General features: G+C 37.5%; 1 protein-coding gene and 1 non-coding gene across 12 annotated transcripts in view; both read left to right on the top strand.

The window, feature by feature from the left end:
• The window catches only part of TENM3 (teneurin transmembrane protein 3), a 470,445-nt gene that overhangs the window by 221,874 nt on the left and 225,965 nt on the right, over nt 1-22,606 (top strand). The gene's annotated exons all lie outside the window — the stretch shown is intronic.
• On the top strand, nt 3,870-4,062 carry LOC119466898. Its single transcript, XR_005195408.1, has one exon. It is a non-coding gene; the product is annotated as a U2 spliceosomal RNA (small nuclear RNA).

Consider the following 22,606-nt stretch of genomic DNA (forward strand, 5'->3'; position numbering starts at 1 on the left):
GTTTTTTAAATAAAAGCTGAATCTCAGTTCTCTCTTGCACAAAACTTCTCCTGGCCTACCAGACCCTGAATAACTTGGCTTTCACCTCTTTCCAGTCTTGTCTTGTTCTGCCTTTGCCTCTGCCCTCTGGCCTTTTCCTGTACCCCAGTCTCCCTCCCTAGTGGTGTTACCCAGTCAGTTCCCTCTCCCAGAAGACTCTGCCCCTCTCAACTGGTACAGCTTTCCTTTCTCTGTCTTTAGATCTCAGCTTAATACAGCTCCACAGAGAAACCTTTGCTCGCTGCCCTTTTTAGATAGACCACCTGTTTTACTTCATTTCTCTGTCTTGTTTGCATCTTGCCATAGCAATTACAGTTGACCCTTGAACAATTAGCGGGTTAGAGGTGCCACCTCACCTACACACAGTCAGAATTCTTCATGTAACATTTAACTCCCCAAAAAGTTAACCACGAATAGCCTGCTATTGACCAGAAGCCTTACTGATCAATAGTCGATTAACACATATTTGGTATGTTGTACATATTATTTACTGTATTCTTACAATAAAGGAAACTAGAGAAGGGACAGTGTTATTAAGACAATCATAAGGAAGAGAAAATTTTTTTTTTAGATCGAGTTTTGCTTTCATTGCCCAGGCTGGAGTTCAGTGGCACAATCTGGGCTCACCACAACCTCTGCCTCCTGGGTTCAACTGATTCTCCTGCCTTAGCCTCCCGAGTAGCTGAGATTACAAGCGCACGCCACCACACTCAGCTAATTTTGTATTTTTAGTAGAGTTGGGGTTTCTCATCTGTACTGATCTTGAACTCCTGAACTGAGGTGATACGCCTGCCTCGGCCTCCCAGAGTGCTGGGATTACAGGCGCGTGCCACCACACCCAGCTAATTTTTGTGTTTTAGTAGAGACGGGGTTTCACCATGTTGACCAGGATGGTCGCAATCGAATGACCTTGTGATCCACCTGCCTCGGCTTCTCAAAGTACTGGGATTACAGGTGTGAGCCACCACGCCCAGCCAAAAATATTCTTATTGTTCATCAAAAAGGCCTTCATCCTCATCATCTTCATGCTGAGCAGGCTGAGGAGAAGAGGGAACGGGAAGGGTTGGTCTTGCCGTCCCAGGGCGGCACAGGAGGAAGAAAATCTGCATGTAAGTGCGCCTGTGCAGTTCAAACCCCTTTTGCTGAAGGGCCAATTGTATTTTTTTTTTTTTTTTTTTTTTGAGACGGAGTTTCACTCTTGTTACCCAGGCTGGAGTGCAATGGTGCTATCTCGGCTCACCGCAACCTCTGCCTCCCGGGTTCAGGCAATTCTCCTGCCTCAGCCTCCTGAGTAGCTGGGATTACAGGCACGCGCCACCATGCCCAGCTAATTTTTTGTATTTTTAGTAGAGACGGGGTTTCACCATGTTGACCAGGATGGTCTCGATCTCTTGACCTCGTGATCCACCCGCCTCGGCCTCCCAAAGTGCTGGGATTACAGGTGTGATGTATTTTTACTTTGTTATTTGTTTCAATTTTTTTTTCTAGAAAAATTGATAGCAGGGGTCATGTCTATTTTGTGTACAACTGTAACATTCCAAGCACACAGCAATTAAATACTCTACAAATATTGTTGAAGCCTTGACTCAATTAGTTACTATTTTTTTGGGGGGGCGTTGTTTGTTTTTTGGAGACAGTAACTTGCTCTATCACCCAGACTGGAGTGTTGTGGCACAGTTATGGCTCACTAAAGCCTCACCCTCCTGGGCTCAAGTGATCCTTCTGCCTCGGCCTCCCAAAGTGCTGGGAGTACAGGTGTGAGCCACTGTTTCTGGCTGACGTTTATCTTTTTATCTGTATTTTGCTTCAGTTCATTAAAATAAGTTTTATTCTCTGAAAACCCACAAGTTTTTAATTCCCCAAGCAATTGAAAATAGTCTGGAAATGTGCAAAGAAATAGGGAATCCTACCAAAGATTTAATTTGTCCACAGATAATCCTGAAAATCGACAAGTTACTTAGGATAATCAAACATGTGTCCAAGAGTTATCTATGTTTTGAAAAGGTTCTATATAATCCCGGCTCTAGTTAGCAGAGGGCCCTTCAAAGCTCTTCATATTGGAATCTGTGGATATCTGATTCCACATAACTAAAAGTCTTTAATTGTAACATGTTTGTAGAATCTGATCAGTATGTTAACTGCTGAATTAATCCTGTTTTCTAAATCTTCACTATGCATATTTCTACAAAAGAAATATCTCCTCTTCCATTTCTAGTTGTACCTCACATGATTAATTCTCCTGAGTAAGCAGAGATCTTGACCTGTCACTTCTTACATCTGCCTATTTGTTTAACAGAACAGAGAATTACAGTAAAGCAGAGGACTGGTACAAGTGTTTGTGTTTGCTTTACAAACACTTTTTCCTCTTAGTACAAAACACAACACAAGCTCTTAATTTTAGATTTTCTTAGGTTTGTTGTAAATAGAAAATAGAGTATAACATTTTATAGATTTATTTCTAAACTGTATTATGGTTACTTTTCTTATTGTGATTTTTAGCTATTTGAGAAATTGCTTGTATATTGTCATGAATATGAATTCATTATTATTAAATGTTAATGAATAACCGTTCAGAATAAAATGACAAGTCTGTGCACTTTCACTCGTATAACGTCCTAGCCCATATTTTAATGTTTTGGCTTTTCCCTTTGTTTTTTTTCATGTCAGCTTCTTCATCTGGTCCATCAGTTATTGAACATACCACGTCGCTCCACCTCATCCCATCTTCAGGACAATCAGAGGGTTGCTAAGTGCCAGTTTCGTCCAGGCCACTTCGTGGCCAAATGCTAAGCACACTACCAGCTCTGTCCAATGCTCACTTGTGCGGTTTTCATTTGTGTCCAACCCTGTAGAAAGAAAATGACAACTTTCAGTTTTCATAGTTTGACTAAACTATCTTTTTGTATCATGTGAGGAACCAAAATCTTATTTTAAACTTGCTCCTTGATAGCTCTTTGTTTAAAATTTTCTGGGAATATTTTATAATTATAGATACTAAGACATGGAGAAGAAATAAGTGCTTTATTGTAGCCATAGAAATGGTTTCCTCTTTCTAACCCAGTCATATGCCATCTCTCTGAAAAGAAATTCCCAGACGAGACATGATGGCTTGTGCCTCGAGTCCCAGCACTTTGGGAGGGCAAGGTGGGAGGATCACTTAATGCCCAATAGTTTGAGACCAGCCTGGGCAACATAGTAAGACCTCCATCTCTACAAAAATAAAATATAAACAAGTTATCCAAGCATGGTAGTGTACACCTGTAGTCCCAGATACTTGGGAGGCTCAGGTGGAAAGGATCATGTGAGCCCAGGAGGTGGAGGGTGCAGTGATCTATGATCACACTACTACACTCCAGCCTGGGCAACAGAGTGAGACCCCGTCTCAAAAAATAAAATACTCTCTTCCCATATCTGATCAGAATAGAAAAAGAGACCAGCCTTGACTTATGTTCAGAATTTCTCCAATCCAAACCCAGCTTTTCCTCATTTTATGAAAATAGGAGCAGCCTTCTGTTGCACAATATTCACAGTAAACACATGGTTTTAGGAACTTGAAGAATGTTCATGTCTAGAAACCAGACTCTTAACTGCAACACAGATCACTAAAGCTTTGGAGTGAAAAACAAGGAGTGCACAGGCCATGCATGCCTCTGCAAGTCTAGTTGGAGCAAGGAACACTTCCATGACCCCAAGAGCAGCTGAGTCTGTTGGTTCTGGCATTCATTGGTTAATCGCCTGATGTAGATATTCTACTCCAGAGGTGGCAAATGTGTGGCATATTTGTTAACACTCCTACCTCTAATACTTATAACAGACATCAATAATGGATCATCGTTTCTCGGCCTTTTGGCTAAGATCAAGTATAGTGTCTGTTCTTACCAGTTTAATAATGGATCACGGCAGTGTTTCCTACTGAGTGCAAAGACAGTCATGGGATCTTTCTTAACACAGCAGTCACTTTTAATTGCCAACCTTGTTTTAAAAAAGAAGCATCAGCACTCCCTGAAATCCTTCTTAGTTTTTCTTACTCTATTCTTATGCTATCCATACCCTCTTCCCACCATGGCAACTAGACTCTTATTTTGATGATTGCTTTATGATATTTTTCTAAAGAGCTGTCATTTACTTTTACCAAATGGAAAACAGAGATGATGTGGTTTTTTTCTCTCTTACTTGGCAGTCCAGCAGTAACTTAACTAAGTGAGCAGTAGCCTTTTTAAGGTAACATAGAATTTTAAAGTCTGTCCCAGATGTAATTCTAATATGTCCAGTGACACTGCAGAAAATTTTAATTTCCCCAGAACTATGTCTTATTCTGGGATGTGTGCATGCGTGTGTGCATGCTGGTAGATGTTACAGTCAAGTAAAATGTCAGCACGGTAATTATAGACCAAAAAAGTTCACTTCAAAGAATTAATACTGTTCAAAGGAAAATTCACGATTTGGAAACTCACAATTTAAAAAAGCATTTTCTTTTCGTTCCTTTCCATTCAAAGATAGGTGGAGTAGTTACCATTCTAAGATGAAGTCTATAATAGCATAAAAATCCCTCTGGATAAGAAGGAGTGTGTTGTTTGAGTTTTCCAGCCCATCTTATGGGATTTCAGAACTCCTTAAGCGCTTAGCTTGTGGTGTTTTTCGGATTAGGAATGTGCGTTCTTGTAGAGAATTAGAAGGCAAATGTTAGGCTTGTCAGCATCTGAGGACCACAGAAGCAGTCCACCCATTGTTTGAGTCACGCTCCCAGGGCCCAGCACTTTTCACTGAGGAGCCTGCTTTTGAAGTGTTTTCTTTGCTTAATTTTCTCCACCTTTGAGATCCTTTCAGAAGTATTTTCTTTTAAAATATCATGCATTCTTCTTTAGAAGAATTGGTCTTTCTAATAATACAAAGAAACATAGGATACTTGTAATCTGTCAAGAATGGCTAAAAACATTAGGGCATTAAGGACAGATAGAATGAGGGTTGTGGAAGAAGTTTGGCAGTCTAATTATAAATCGACTTTTTTTTTTCTCTTTTTAATTTAGTCTGACTATAGAGAGCTGTATCTACGCAAGAAAATAAGAACTTTTGGTTTCATTTAAAAATTGCAATTAGTTTTTTCATATGTAATGGGAGATCAAAATGGAAATCCTTCTTTGGCATTACAGTTATATATTGGAGTCTTACTTGTATATGAAAATAATTGAAGGGCTAATAAAAATTCTACTCAAAACCAATGCCTGTTATTTTATGGAGTTACTTTTTAAAAATTACCCAAGATGACCATAAAATTGTATGGAAATTTTAAGTTTTAAAAAAAGTCAGCATAAACTGTTAACATGGGTTTCAGAAAAGAAAATAGCAATTCCTAAAATAGTTCTTGTAGTCGTAGGTATGTATGTAAATGGATTTATGAATTTAAATATAAGATTTAAGAATTAGAGTATACTTTGATTCACAAAATAAATGAAAAGTAGCTATTCTTACAGACCTGTTTGTTGAGATGTAATCCACAGAGTAATTACATAAATTGGTTCACTGTGCATCCCTCTGTTTACTAAGACTTAACACTAGGGTCACAGTTCCTGAAGTCACTCCTGTTCTTTTTCTCAACTGCTCTAATACGTCTGTGTCCTTTCTGTCAGGTGGTAGCACCTTTTGCAGATGACAATTTCAGCATCTGGTAGACTCGCTCTTGGTTTTGTTCTGTAAAGCCTTATTCTGACTTTTAACTGTTAGCCTCTGACACTTGCTTAAAATACTTCTTTTTGGGTTTTCTGGGTGTTCATCACTAGAGACAAGTTATTAATGCTTCTAACACCAAGGATTTGTGGAGGGTCTTCTATCACTATGAATCTCTCCTCCCTTAACGTGAACTATTTAAGGTTAAAATAGAAGGTGTCTATTTTTTAATCTCAATACTTAATACAGTGCTTAACACAGAACAGTTACTGAATAAGTGTTTGTTGAATGAAAACATGTCCTGAGGTGTTGGGATTAAGAAGGAAAATATTCTTTTCAACTTCTACCAGAGGGACTAAGCAGTAGTTCAGTGAGTAAGCCAGTTGGGAGCTGATTTAGTTTCTGTTAAAAAAAAAAAAGTCCTTGGCTGGGTATGGTGGCTCATGCCTATAATCACAGCACTTTGGGAGGCCGAGTTGGATGGATCACTTGAGGTCAAGAGTTCGAGAACACGCTGGTAAACATGGTGAAACTCCATCTCTACTAAAAATACAAAAATTAGCCAGGCGTGGTGGTGCATGCTTGTAATCCCAGCTACTTGGGAGGCTGAGGCAGGAGAATCACTTGAACCCTGGTGGTGGAGGTTGCAGTGAGCTGAGATATTACACCACTGCACTTCAGCCTTAGCAACAGAATGAGACTCCATCTAAAAAAAAAAACACGAAGATGATAAAACTGTCCCTTTTACACAGAGCTCTAAGTTAAACTTTTCTGACTCTGATTTTTAGGTTCATACCTAACGTTCAGTTCATGTTAATAAACATTTTTCATAGAAATATAACAGCAGTGGTGGCAGGATAACTTAACTATGTGAAGAAATAAATACATGGTCAGTTACATGAATTTGCATGAAGAAATAACTTTTCAAACTGTGATGATTAGAAAAGGCCCTAATAAAGTGCAATGAGTCTATTATAAATTGTACAAAAGAGAGGGATAATAATGTAGGAATAAAATTTAAATTATAAATATAATTTCATAAGATGCAACCAAACCATCATTACTATTTTATCTGACTTAATGTGATTCCCTGTTCATTATGCAGACCAGTGGAATTTGATAATTGTGTAGTATTCTAAAGTTGCATCTTTTACTGTATTTTAAGTTACATGGGCTATGTGCAATGGCTCACACCTGTAATCCCTGGCTTTTGGGAGGCCAGGCTGGGAAGATCGCTTGAGGCCAGGAGTTTGAGACCACCCCTGGCAGCATAGTGAGACTCCAATCTCTACAAAAAAATAATTTCCTGGGTGTGGTGGTGCATGCCTGTAGTCCTAGCTACTCAGGAGGCTGAGGGCGGAGGATTGCTTGAGCCTGGGAGGTTGAGGCTGCAGTGAGTATGATTGCATCACAGTACCACTGCACTCCATCCTGGGTGACAGAGCGAGACCTTGTCTCAAAAAAACAAAAAAAGTTAAATGATATGTGCCATTTGGAAGTGACAATACTGTTCATCAGCTTAGGGGCTGGCAGCAGCTTTTCTAGTGTTAGCTTTTTTCCCTTTCTCCTGTCATGACTTAAAAATAATAACTTACTGGGCATGGTGCTCACTCTTGTAATCCTAGCACCTTGGGAGGCTGAGGCACTTGTGGCCGGGAGTTCAAGACTAGCCTGGGCAACGTAGTGGCACTATCTCTAAAAAAGAAGGAAAGTAACTGTTAATTTGCTTTCTAGTGGTGGGTAATGTTTGGAGTTTCCAATGATTGCTAACCCATTAATTCTTCATTTATTGAACACCTCCTTATGTTTCAGATGCAAAGACATACAAGGCTTTTTTTCCTACTCTCAAGGATCTTTTGGTCTAACTATGTGATATTTAAACTATTTGATTTCACATTAGTTGGACCTCTATTGGAATTCAGTTTGGCTGTACCATTCTGAAACTTGAAGAGTGTCCTGAGAGCCACCAAGATAATTAAAGGATTAGAAAATGAGACTCGTGAAAAGAACTCAAGAAGAATTGAATTATTTAACAGAAAGGAGAGAAAGCTAAAGGGACATATATTAATCATTTTTGAAGATGTAATGGATGATGACCATTTACTTCTAGTGTTGGCCAAAGATGGGAAAGGAAGAAGTGGATTAAACTATAGAATGAGATATTAAGGTTAGACTTGAGCGTCTAAGAACACATGAATTATTTTAGTATGGGCCCTCTTAATGAATGTAGTCCTGACACTTTTAAAGCGTATTTTAAAATTACATTAAATATATTTTGTTTTCCGAAGTGAAATTGTGACTGAATTTAGGGATTAACAGAGAAAGAGCGTTCAAGTTTCTCTAGTATCTTTCAGAAAATTATAGAGCTTGACTATGGAGAAGGCTAACACTCGGTTCCAGGACATACATGATACTGAATCAGTAAAAAGCAAATGGTCACAGCAAGGGCAGTCCCCTTATGAGTACATCCTGATTGGTTTTTATAATATTTACATTTTTTTTTTTGTTTTACTTTTTTAGACAGGGTCTCACTGTCTTGCCGAGGCCATAGTGCAAAGGCTATTCACAGGTGTGATCATACATAGTACACCCTTGAGCATCTGAGCTGAAGGCTTCCTCCTGCCTTGGCCTCCAGAGTAGCTGGGACTACAGGCAGGAGCCACCACTCCCAGCTGTGCTTCTATAATCTTAATAAATCATTTAGAAAATTAAAACTCATTTACTAGAGAGAAACTTAAGAGCATGATTAAAGTTTATTTTTAAACAGTGTCGTATTCCCTTGCCCAGTTGCATATTGCTAGGGACGAAGTCTACTAAGAGTTAATGCCTCCTCTCATTTAGATTTGAAAGGCATTCTTGCTGTTAGCCTTAGCGTTTACAGCACTTTTTCAGACCACAACAGCTTGATAACTTGGGTTAGTATTCTAAACCTTCAAAGAAAATGGAGAGTTAGAGTCCATCTGCATTGTGACTTAACTCTTTTCAAAGCCTCTGATTTTTAAGCCCTTTCACTTCAGGTGCCAAATTTTCTCAAAGCACAAGACCCCATAACGCAGTCTTTCTCTCTGCCAAATTGTGTCTGTTCCCTTACTATACAGCCACTGAAACCTGGTCTTCAGTAATATACTTAGAAGGTATCTCAGTGTTTTTCTCATGGAAACCTTCTGTGTTATATTACTTGTGGCCAATCTTAAAAGTATATGTACATACGTAGAACCTGACAAAAACTTATTCCTTAGCTAAAAAGGGATAATAATTTCTTCTCCTCCTGCTTAAAAACATTTTAAATATAACAAAGGCTTTCTAATGACCAACTGGTTTTTATCTCCTCTTCATCCTTCATCTGATTAATCTCTTGTGTTTTTATTTCTCTCATTTGCAATGCCAAAGCTCTATTTGTACTTCTAATATAGGAAAAAGGCATGCTTGCTCAGTTTAAGTATCCCGACTTTTGCCAAGAGATAATTCACCTCATCCCATCTGACCATCGACTTGCCAAAATGAAGTTTAATAGGGTGATTGAACAATCAGTTGAACTACATTATCCTTGTAATTCATATTTTACCAAGAATACAGTTTTCTACATGATAGTAATGTAAATGCATCAGGAAAAGAGAGAACTGAAACTAACTTTTACTGGGTGCTTACTTTGAGCAAGCCTGTGTGCCAGGCAGTTTGTATATTTGTATTTATATGTGTATGCGTCTGTGTGATGTTTAATTTGATGTTCATAGTCTTGAGGCTTTGTTATCATTAACCTTGGTTTACAGATGAAGACTATGTAACATGGAGAAGTTGCATAACTTGCCCAAGATTTTAGGATTATTAAGTGGCAGTTCAAATGCTGATTTACTTAAAAGTCGTAGAGGAAAAAAACTAATCAAAAGAATTCTGAAACAAAGCCCATGTCATCATAATCACGAGTACTTGGAAGAGAAGGGGCAGTGTTGAATTTGTCTTTTTGCAGCTTTAATTTTCTGTTTCTATTTCTGCCCGTTTCTTTTTAAGCTTCTTTTTTTTCTTTCGCATTATGTACATTTCTCTAAAGCCAGAATAATGAGCAACTTGAAAGGTTAAGGAAAAGAGGGGCTAGGGAGGCGAACTATTGTGGTCTCTTTATTTTTCATGCCTAAAGCATACGATGTAGTAATATCTGTCGTCTTCCAGAAAAAATCAGTAAACGTGGTTCCTTACTTAGCTCACATTAATGGCCATGTGAGTGCATGCTGAAAATGTGTAGTAAGGAAAGTAAGGACATAATTAACATAACAAGCCATTCTAATAGAATTAGCCTATAACTGAAGGAGGCAAACGATTCCAAATCATTCTGTATTGTTCAGTACATTTTTTTTTTATTTCAGGCATAAATTTAACTGTGTGTTGCAACCACTGGCAACCTATCATAGAGGTTTGGGTTTTTTTAAATCAAGAAATATTGTTTGAATCTTGCTTCTCCCATTAACTGTAATACTATTTAGGTCTTACTTAAAATATTATGCTTATACAGTAGACATTATGTTAGCATAATTCTGAAAAAAAATTTAGTTGCCTAGGAGTAGCAGTGGATGCTTTTTAAAAAAAAGCATTTTCAATATATTTAAAGAAAAAAGATTATTTGTATGGCTTGGGGCTTAAACATTGATTTGGAGCCTAACATACATTTAAAACTACATTAGAAATGAAATTTTGGCCTGGTTCAAGTAGGTGCTCGGTAAGTGAGCACTGAATGAATATGCTAATAAATAATTTAACAGCCATACAAATAAATACCATGTCAAGGAAGATTCAGTATCTCAAGAAAACCAAATGCAGGTATTAATTTAAGTGCACTTATATGGGTTTTAAATTGTTGCCATTCAAAATGCAATAATATATTTATTGATCTTGATTTTATGATTTGTAAAATCTGCTCTTTTAAATTTCCAAAAGTTAAATTTAAAAATTTAAGTCAATCCGCCACTCTCCGGAATTACTTTTTTTTTTCCTACAAACACTTAAGAGTGTTTCTAAAACAGGTCCTAGTTCTTAATGCAGAAAGTAATAACAGCACTTTTCTTTTTGTTTAGTCTCTTTCTCTGACCAAATATGCCACCAACTTGAGTCTCATTGTCTGTAGCCCATTAAGAACAAGAGAGGTTTTACCCCACTTCCCAGCCCTTTTCTTAGAATGTAGAAATCTGGCTGGAAGGCACAACCACCTCCCACCTTCCTAGTAGATCAAGGATTCCTATTGTCAGATGCAGTGGGCATGAAAGCAGCAATTTTACAGCACAAAAACTCCAATAACATTTACTTCGGTTGGCTGAGATTGAAATGCACACAGGCACTGCTCAGTTTTGGTTGCTTAAGCACCAGCTTCCCTTGGCTTTTTGCCACGTTGTGCATTTCAGAGACAAGTCCTTTCAGGAGAAAGCATTTTGCTTGTAACTTGCAGTGGAGTAAACAGACCGTTCAGGCATAGTTTATTGCATTACAAACTCAACTATGCAAACTATCCCAAAATTGAATACAACAAAGTAATTAGTGAAATCATTTGGTCATGAGAATTCATAAGTAGGAACTGTCCTATTTAAAAAATAAAATGTTTCTTTTCTAAAGAATTATTTAAAACTTTGTATTTAGAGAATGGTAGCTTATCTCTTAGAAGTTTTAGTTACATAGTGAAGCTTAAGGTCACCAATTTACAAATGTCTTCCTCTTCCCACTCCCTTGTAGCCAACACTCTGTTGAATTAATTTGGGAAATATTAAGAGAGCACCCACATTATGTTATAAAGCGAACACTGAAATGATGATGACCCACTTTACGCAGACCGAAGTGTCGGCATATCAACCCTATGTTACTATATAAAGAATAGGCAGAAAAAAAAGCCTACAGAAACATCTCAATAGCCTGACTCATGCTGAACTAGGTAAAATATGCATATACTTTGTGGAGTCCTTAGAAGACAGGCATGGGAAGGCAAGAGGGCGGTACATTAGGTTACCCTAGAGGCAATATTCATTTTATCAACAGTTTGTTCGTTCCTGCAGCCAGTTTTTAAAAGCGTATGTCTAATGTGTACTAAAAACCAGTTGCTAAATACGGCTACCAGGCATTTTCTTCCACAAGATTGTCCTAGGTTCTGTATTTGTTTTTTTTGTGGGGCTTTTTTCAGAGAACTTTAAAACTTATAAAATCTCATGTAAAATAGAAATTAAATGACTTTTTCTACTTAACATTGTATCTGATGATTATCTGTTTATAAACCAATCCTGTTTATACTAGTCAGAGCAAACTGCAGATTTCAAAAGGATATTATCAAAAGTATACAAAATGGTTAGGACATTTGTTAACTGGGACCCTATTTATTGTTTCTGTCCAACTCAAATCACTTTGTGGACTAAGTACTCTGAGCCTCATTAGAATCGTTAGTGTCTGTAAGTAAATTGTGATGTACTTGAATTTCTGCAGTTGGGTTTATTTTTCACATTTTGTCCAAATAAACCAGGGCTCAGCTCTTAACATTTTCAAATACTCGTTTCTGTTTAAAAAAGGATAAGGACCTTATTTGAGCTAATAGATGAGCCCTCATTTCTCAGGAACCCTAAGCAAGACCCTATCAATCCATGTGCTAATGGTTGTTCTAATTGATGAACTTGGCCCTTGCTTTGTTGATTGAATTTGCATAGTCTCTAGCCAGTGGTGCCTAAAGAGAAGCCCAGGGTACATTTTGGAGTTGAAGTTCAAACCACACAGCTTCCCTTTTTGTATCCCACAGATTCTAATCTCTGCTCTCTCCCCCAACCTCCAGCTGCTGCACTGTCACCAGCCCAGCTGAGATTCAGAATCACTTTTGGTATAATGTATATGCCTCAGAAACACTTTTACCTAGATGTCTCTACCATTCATACATGTTTACACTGATTTCCTTCTGAGTAAGTACATAGAACTCTCAAAATGTCTAACCTGTCTGTTGTTCAGTTGCAGTCCTAGTTTATTTCTGGCTTGATCTGATTGATTTCCGTTTCTTTGGAGTATTAGAAAGAGAGAATTTGCAGATGCTTAGTAGGCTTTGCTGGATACCTTCTGCTTTCAGCTATGACTGCGATCTGATTTCCCCTGAATGTATGAAGGAAGGGTTTAAATGGCATCTGAGGTAATCTTGAGTTTCTGGGTTACTTTGCAGTAGCTTGCCCTCCAAGGAGCGCACAAGAGCAAATAATGGGAATGACCCTACCCCCTCAGTATATGCCTGTAGCGAAAACGCTTCAGAAAACAAGTGATGTGCTCCTAATGAATTGTGCTTTTGGTTCTTCGAATGTGCACAGCATCTCCATCAAGTTTTTACAGCTGGACTCTAGCTATAATTGCCACTGGGATGAGATGCACAACATGGGGTGTTGAAGCTAAGTACTTGTAGTGTTTTAGTGGCCAAAAATATATGGCATGGTAGGAGCATCAGGCTTCATGAAATTCACACTTGTATATCTCCATGTTCCTCACCCATTTCTGACATGCCGCTGATTTGCCAGCAGGCTACCCTAGATGAAGGGGATAAAAATGGCAAAGCTGAAAGATGATGTTTCTTAAAAGATACTGTGTATCAATTGAGTAAGAGGAAGTGGAGTGGGGATGTAAATGCATAAAAAGGCCTCTGTAGCCATTCCTCAGTGAAGACAATTGGTATTAATCTCAAGAATGCAACAAAATGAAAAAGATAACAGTTTTAATCTTATTGTAGTACAAAATGGCACACATTACAGTATTTCTCCTAATGTAAACAATAATTCTATATTTCTGTAGCATCAGCTTTCAGATCCCTTGTCCTGATTTGTCATTAGATAAAATCAGTTTTTATGCTTCTTCCAGAGAACCTTTAAAGCCTTATTGGAGATGTTATAATTCCAAAGAAGGTAAAATGGATAGTTTCACTACAGAAAAGTATCATATCCAAAATTATGATGTAAAAGAATAATCCAGATACTCATGCTGATCCACCCTTATGGTTATTTAAGGTATAATCAATAAGGCTTGGAATTTAATGCAATTCCGTTGGCATCATAATTTTCCAGGGTGTCAGCTGTGACCACTGAGTCCCCAAACCAGTTCAATTATCCTTTTACATTATTCTTTGCATTTTCAGTTTTTTTTTTCTTTCTTTTTTCTTTATTCCTCGGGAGTGTTTTTAAAATTCAATCCCCCTTGTGTCCATCCAACCAAATTATTTTACAGTGCTTACATTAACCTATATTTTAAAAGCAGTTTCTGTTGTAGATATTAATTAATCCTGAGAACAATACAATGCACAGCAGATAATTATTTGAATTAAATTTGTCAAAAGTGGTATAATGCAAAGATTGCCCTCAAACTGCTGAAAGGAGTAATTTTCCTTGTTTCCATAGAAATGAAGAGTTCCTTATTCTTTGGTCCTTACTCAGATCATACTACTTTTGTTTAATTACAATGAAATAGTAACCACCAATCAAAAGATTCTTTGTTCTATTTAGAATTTACACTTTTGTTCTCCTGAACATATTTACCTGCCTTTCTAAGATTACTTTCTAATGGCAAAACCAGAAAATGAAACATGATAGCCTGAATTGAGGAGAAAAATGCTTACCCTATGCAAGTTCCCTGTAATAAACTTTGAGATTTTTTATTGATTTTTTTAATGCCCAAGGTTTGTTGAATGTTTTTATCAAGTTTTTTGACTCCGCGGGTCATTTTAAGCTTTATTTAATTCACAGTTTCTTTACACCTCATGCTTTTGTTGAAATTTAATTTGAGAAATGGAGAATTAAGAATCCTCATACATTCTATCAAGAGCAACTAGCCCTGTGGTTAATGGGTACAAATAAATAGAATGAATAAGATCTAGTATTTGAAAGCACAACAGAGTGACTGTAGTCAATAATAATTTAATTGTACATTTTAAAATAATTGAATATAATTGGATTGTTTATAACCAAAGAATAAATGCTTCAGATGATGGATAACCCATTTACCCTGATGTGATTATTACTCACCGTATCCCTGTATCAAAATAGCTCATGTACCACACAAATACATACAAGTTTATATACCAACCATGTACCCATAAAAATTTTAAAAAGTTTTTTTTTTTAGAGAGTAACTATCCCCACAACAGTACATCACACACAAACACACACACACACACACACACACGCACGCTCACGCACACGGGGGCACACACACGCTGAATTCTGGCAACATTGTAGTACACAGTAATACGTTACTTGAATTGAAACTGCAAAAGTAATTTAATGCAAACACACACACCCACATATATACTCTTTTATTCATTCAAAGACAAAAAAGAAAAGCTAAAAAATTGAAGTGTGAAGGCCATTTGGAATAATGTTTGTTTTACCATGTTTTCTCAAATTTCCTCTTTAAAATTAACTTGAGAGTAGAGTCCATTCCCAAGGTGATTCAGCCATTTAATATTTCAAAACTTTAGTTATTCCCTAGAGTTCTTTGCCCCCTCTGCTGCTTCTCCTGCAAGCAGTGATTTCCCGGTAATGCCAGCAGAAGCAACAGAGTGAAGTTAATGCAGTCACTCTGCTAGGGAAGAGAGGTGTTGAAGAGAAGCAAAGGCACGGTTTCCCTTTTTCTTTCCTACTGGTTAATGCCATCAGTGGGTGGTCATGCCTGCTCTGTTCTTGAACAAAGGACTTCCTTCTCAGGAGCAGCAGGAATAAAGCTGAAAAGTATCCCATCTGTTTCATGCTGCTTCTCTGATTCCCATGGGATAGCACCACGTTGGTAGCAGCAGTTCTACTGGTGCCACAGGGAAACAAGGCAGTAGGGCATCATAAAGGAACAGATCCTGCTTGAATGAAAGAGAAGGAGAAAATAAAATACTAAATATCAATATAAAGAATAGAGGAGAAGTGAATGGGCAAAGATATAATTCCTCAGAGAAGACAAATGTTTTAGAGATAGTCTCTCTATTTGGTGTAGGGTCTGAATGTTGACATATGTACTATATTTTAGAAGTAGTGTAGGATAGGGTACATCCGTTTCTCTCCATTCATGGACAGAGAACTGGTCCTGCATGAATGAATGGTTTAATTTGAGGAACATTTCCACTGATCGTAAATTCTGGCCTTTGCTGTTACTGTCTGCAAATGGGAAGAAAAGTGATAAGCAAATTTAAAAGCCAAAGAGATTTAATAATTATAAGGAATAATTAAAAAAAAGAGAAAATAAGATAGACTCAAACAACATTGATGGAAATTTCTAAAATTGGATTGGATGATGATTGTACAGCTCTGTAAATTTATCAAAAATTGTATTTATGGGCCAGCCACAGTGGCTCCCACCTGTAATTTCAGTACTTTGGGAGGCCCAGGCGGCTGGATCACCTGAGGTTGGGAGTTCCTGACCAGCCTGACCAACATGGAGAAACCCCGACTCTACTAAAAAAGAAAAAATACTAAAAATTAGCCGGGCATGTAGCGCATGCCTGTAATCCTAGCTACCGGGGAGGCTGAGGCAGGAGAATCGCTTAAACCTGGGAGGCGGAGGTTGCTGTGAGCTGAGATAGCACCATTGCACTCCAGCCCGGGCAACAAGAGCGAAACTCCATCTCAAAAAAAAAAAAAATGTATGTATGAATTCAAAATTATAAATATTATATAGATATCTAAATAAAATTGATTTTAAAAATTAACTGATAATAGCTCTTTACAATGTTAAAAGTCCTTCCAAATATATAACAGCATAGGAAAATGCTCATAATAGTGATACATGGAAGATAGCAAAGCAGAACTATGCAGTACGATCTTGAGTCTGACAATATTTATATATTAAAAAAACGAGGAAAACAAACCAAATTTACTCTGGGTAATGGATTATGGATCGTTTTAGTTTTCTCTTTTCTCAGTTTTTTTAGATTTCTGTAGTTTTGTGTTTCTGAATGCCTGCACTAACCATGACATTTTATGATGAAAACAGAAAAAATTTTTAATGGGAAGACTTTTTGTCAGTACCTGTCAGAATTGTTTATGTGGATAAATAATTTTAGTTTCTCATTTCTCTGGATAGATAAACAATTTTAGTTTCTCATTTCTCTGGATGGATCTGTAGAATTATATAGTATAGTTATATAAGTGATTAAATATTTAAGTATTATGTGGATTTTTTTTTCTTTTTTTTGAGATAGAGTCTTATTCTGTCGCCCAGGCTGGAGTGCTGTGATGCAATCCCAGTTCACTGCAGCCTCTGCCTCCCGGGTTCAAGCAGTTTTCTGCCTCAGCCTCCTGAGTAGCTGGAATTATAGGCGCCCACCACACCTGGCTAATTTTTGTATTTTTAGCAGAGACAGGGTGTCACCATCTTGGCCAGGCTGGTCTTGAACTTCTGACCTCATGATCCACCTGTCTTGGCCTCCCAAAGTGCCGGGATTACAGCATGAGCCACCTCGCCCGACGTTTCATGGATATTAAAAGCAACCTAAATGCCCATCAAAAGGGAATTCATGCTATGTCATAATACTGTTCAGTTGTTATAAAAGAATGAATCTTAACAAGTATATATTATGTTGCTGAAAAGTAATTGCTGTTTTTGCTATTAAAAGGAATGGCAAAACTGGAATTACTTTTGCACAAACCTATATAAGACATATTGTGCGTATACATATATAAGCAATCTTTATATATATAAACATACCCTAACTTGAAAAAATACCTATGTTCTGTTGTGGAGTAGATAAAAAAGCAATTTATCAAACTTAATATAAAGATTGATTGCATTTTATTTTTCTTGTTTTTCTTTTTCTTTTTGAGGTGGAGTCGCTCTGTCACCCAGGCTGGAGTGCAATGGCACCATCTTGGCTCACTGCATCCTCTGCCTCCTGGGTTCATGCAGTTCTCCTCCCTCAGCCTCCTGAGTAGCTGGATTACAGGTGTGCGACACCATGCCCGGCTAATGTTTATATTTTTAGTAGAGACGGGGTTTCACCATGTTGGTCAGGCTGCTCTCGAATTCCTGACTTCATGATCTACCTGCCTCGGCCTCTCAAAGTGCTGGGATTACAGATGTGAGCCACTGAGTTCGGCCGTGATTAATTGCATTTTCAAAAGACGTATGTGAGTGTAAGATTGTCCAAGCAGCCTTAGGCTGTATAAGAAACATAAACGTCTATTCTTTTAAGTGAACTAAGTGTTAATTTGAACCACTCTTCCAACCAGCAGTAAGAACTCATTGAGCAGACACAGTCAAATCAGAGTTTCTTATTAACTTCTTTATCGCGTCCTTGGAACAGGATTATAAAAGTGTCACAGTATGGCGAGTGCTGTGTGCTGAATTGTGTCCTCTCAAATTTATATGTTTAAGTCCTAATCACAATTTTTTTGAGGACTTCTGCCCTCCAGAACTGTGAGAAACGGTTCTGTTGTTCCAGCCACTGTTGCCTCATGAGCCCACACTAATCACAAGAACATTTCTGAATTCTGCCCTTCTTTTAGTCATTTTGATGCCATTTTTTAACTCAAGAAAATGTATGGCTGCCCCACCATGGTACCCTGGGCATAGCTGAGGTTGGGTTGGAGGCTGGGGTTGGAGCAGCCTGTCGCTTTGAGACTGTCTCAGTTTCATCTGCCAAAACACCTTACACAGCCACCTTTACTCCTGTGCTACTATACCATTCTGGAAAAGGAGCAAGATCTTGCCCCACTTTGATTCATCTTTTGTTTCTGTTATTATATCCAACTTTGTGGTGGGTGCAGCATGAATCAGAACATCTCAACACATCAACAGCTTGCCTAATTCTCTTTTACTCCAATCGTGCAATCATAGGTACTGTGGGGGTCAAGGGGCCAGGTGCTGGCAAAGTGACCTCTGAGTACTCAGGAATTCTTTGCCAACCTCATTGTTTCTAGCCTAAGTCCAAGCTTTTGAAACTGAAAGATCAATTATTTATTTTTTTACTTTTGCTTTAACAGCTTTTTTTTTTCCTAAGGCACCATGTACTCACAGAATATGGAAAAATGTACAGGAGAGAATGCAGTGGTGGTGATGGTAGGAAACCTTGATTAATATTTCAAAATGTTACTCTGATATACTGGGTTATCTTGGAAGTTAAGCTTAGAGCCGGGCATGGTGGCTCATATCTGTAATCCCAGCGCTTTGGGAGGCTGAGTCGGGCAGATCACCTGAGGTCACAAATTCAAGACAAGTCTGGTCAATATGGCGAAACCCCCTCTCTACAAAAATACAAAAATTAGCCATGTATGGTGGCATGTGCCTATAATTCCAGCTACTCAGGAGACTGAGGCAGGAGAATTGTTGAAACCCGGAAGGTGGAGGTTGCAGTGAGCCAAGATCATGCCACTGCACTCCATGGGCGACAGAGCAAGACTTTATCTCAAAAAAAGGAAAAAAAGAAATAAGAAAAAAAGAGAGAGAGAGAGAATTTAGGCTTAGAGAGGGGAAGGGGAAACTTTCATTTTTTACTTGATATAATTCTGTGTTATTTAAAAATAATTATCACTTTAAAAAGTTAATCATTTTATAAGCTTCATATCAATTGATTCTTATAACAGCACTATGATGTAGCAGGGGCAGTTACTATTTGTATTTTAACAGATGAGTAAATGAAGTCATTCCTACAAATTATAAGTATCTGGAACAAGTAAGATAAAATAAGAGGCAAACATGTAATGAATGCTTTCAGTGAGTAAGGAATGCACTAGAAAAAAAGCTTTAAAAATATCCTAATAATTCTCTAAACCCTCATTGATGAGAAACCATTCTCAAAGTTACAGTTTTTATTGATTATTCCTTTGAAATCGTTTGTGTCCATTCTTTTCTTCCCAAAGGTATCTCTTTTGTGCAGGGCTTCATGGTTCATGTTTCAGCCACCACCAGGCCCTTCACTGCTGCCCATCGTTTCTGCCCCGTATGTCCGTCACCTCACTTGGTTTTGCTAAAACATTGCTTGGATCATGTCATCATAAAGACCTTAGGCTGGAAAGGGCCTCAAATGCAGCCTCTTGCCTGGCTCAGGAATCTTTTCAAGAGGATCCCTGGCATAAGATTTTCCTGTCTTTTTGAACCATTGGATAGGGATTCACTACTTTCTGAAACAGCTTGTTCTATTTTTAGCCAGCTTAAAGTGTTGGAAAGTTCCTTCTTACAGCTCTACTGCATGCCTCCCTTCAACTTCCCCACAAAATGAATCCAGTCTTTCTTTGAAGTGACAACCTTTTTAAAAAGAATTTTTTGGTTTTTTGTATAAAAAATAGAGATGAGGTCTTACTATGTTGCCCAAGCTAGTCTTGAACTCCTGGTCTCAAATTATCCTTCTGCCTTTGCATCCCAAAGTGCTGGAATTACAGACTCTCACCACCACGCCTGGGCAGTGACAACCTTTCAACAAATTCAAGAATGTATGTCTTTACACCTTAATTATTCTCTTCACCACTCTGAACATCCCCAATTCCTTTCTTTTCTTTTTTTTAAATCCAGTATCCCTGAGACCACCAAAGTTCTTGAACACAGTAAATATTGAAGCAAATTTGTTTCGTAAGTTAATGAATGGTTAATGTACCCTATTGTTACAGCATTGCTTTGGTTCCAGTTTCATAATCTGTAAAGAAAGGCATCAATACATGTCCTCCATCTGGTAGGTGATCTGCAGTAACTCCTGCAATGATCTAACATCTGTTTCTCTCTTCTGTTAGCTTCACAGAAATGTCAGATATTTCTATGCCAGTGTAATTTTTAAATATCCAAGTTTATTCCCCCTCCTAGCTTTTATATCTGTTGTTTCTGAACAGCACATTACAACATTACAGTATAAATATCTTAAATGAGTATGTGCAGTCTTATTTATCTCCTGTGGAACCATTTCCCATTTGGTTTTTACCCAGTGTGTGAAAAGTTCTGTTTTTCATTAGTATCCATCCATAATTTGCCCATCACCAGAATCAAGCAGTAAGCCTTTATTAATATGTTCAGTTATATAGTTAGTAAAGATGCTATGTTGCACAATTTATAAAGTATACATCTTAATGGAATAGGTTGAATTATGAGAGCTATTCCTGGTGAATCATAGTCTTGGTTACCACCTATTTTTGCTTATTTATCCTACCTCCTACCTCCTAGACTTACTTCTAACATCCAAGATAATAGAACCAAAGAAGTGAGAAAATAATAAATCAGTTCATTCTTTTCTGATAATATGTGTGTTGGCTATAAAGATTGAAGATACAGTTAAGTTATATGTGAATTTTAGTCATATCTACACCCAATTACTACAAATAAGCAAGAATTTTTTATTGTCAAATTTCTTATAATTACGTTTCAGAAGCAGCTTTTTCAAGCCCTCTCAAAGGAATTAGTGTAGTGCAGCCACTATGTTGATTGTTCAGCCTTAGAATTTTTAAAGGTATAAAGCCAAATATCTGCAGAAATGACCTTAAATTATTGAAATTAGCGTCCCTCATACCAATTATCATTTACCAGTATGTTTTCAAACTTTCTATCTTAAATCAAAGATAGAAAGTTTTTTAAATAGTGTCTTTTTTATAGTAACCTTTCAAACATCCAGATTTGTCTTTATTAAGTGAAATACACAGAAAGTACATTTCTTGCTTGCATACATAACAGGATTAGACATCTACAGTATTATACTTTAAAGCAAATTTTTCTTGACATTGTTTAAGAAGGAGGAGAAAGAACAGTGAGATTTCCACATCTGTTAAATAATCATTAACGTGTAGGATTGAATTTTGTCTTCTTTTTCAACCTAAGACCAGCTGTTGAATAAACTAGAAGGAGCCCTTAATTATTGCATATTTCAATAGCTTGCTGAGGATTCAGTTACCTAGTTCCACTACTCTGATCAAAGGGGTACTTTGTCACCATTGTTATTGAAAGCATTCCTTATTTGATTGTTTTGCTTCTAAAATGTTCTATAAAAGGTCAGACAGTGTGTCTTTCTCTGATTTCATCATGCCTCTGAGAATAACTTCTGCTACCAATTATGTGCTACTTGGATGGGTGCTAAGATATTGCAGGGCTTCTTTTCTTAGCCTTTGTACAGGTTTGCCTTTGTCACCAATATTGCTGAATCGAAAGTGTCTTAATGTCCATATGATACTTGGCATCAGTGAAAAGCAAATTCAGAAAAATGAACGTATTTCCTCTTGTTTGTGATGTGATTTGGTACTATTGCCAAAGAGACATTTGCCATGAGTTGTACATCTGTATCAAAGGCTTTAATTTATTTTGAGGGTTTCCTTATTGTTGTTGGCTTCATGACTGTTTTTGTAAACATGGAATAAAGTCTTAACCTGGCATAACACACAGCCTAGGGACTAAACAAATCTAAACTAATGTCGGCAACTTTGGCCCTTCCACAGGAAACACCATAAGAATGACTGGATATGAAAATCAAATTTTGACTGCTTCTAAGCAGATCACAATACTGAATTATGCTAGTGTTATGTTCATTGTTTCTCTCCTCCAGCCTATCATGTACTATGTCAACTTGGCAAACAACAGCTATTCATGAGCTCTTGCATGTGGCAGAATGGGTGCTCTGCCTTTATATTTAGGCTACCAATGGGATGTCAGTATGAATTTCCAAGGATGCATGCTGTTTGGGATATGGTCTCATGCCTGCACAATTAGCAAGTTTTTAATCTAAAGCTGTTTTCACAAGTAGTGGATGTCAGAATTTCTTTGAAATCTCTTCATAGCAGATGCACAACAATGTTTACCAGGCCACTGTTCTTTTTTATAGTGTTTCACTATTTTCAAGATGAAATTTATTGGTATGTGTAGTGACATATGTACAAATTTATTGGTATATAAAGAAGACCATATTCTTTACTATAATGAAGGTTTTTCTCCTAAAGATAATTAGAGTAATGAAGCATGTGTTAACTAC

The sequence above is a fragment of the Cebus imitator genome, unplaced genomic scaffold, assembly GCF_001604975.1.
Source record: "Cebus imitator isolate Cc_AM_T3 unplaced genomic scaffold, Cebus_imitator-1.0 Scaffold11, whole genome shotgun sequence".
In the NCBI taxonomy this organism is placed as follows: Eukaryota; Metazoa; Chordata; class Mammalia; order Primates; family Cebidae; genus Cebus; species Cebus imitator.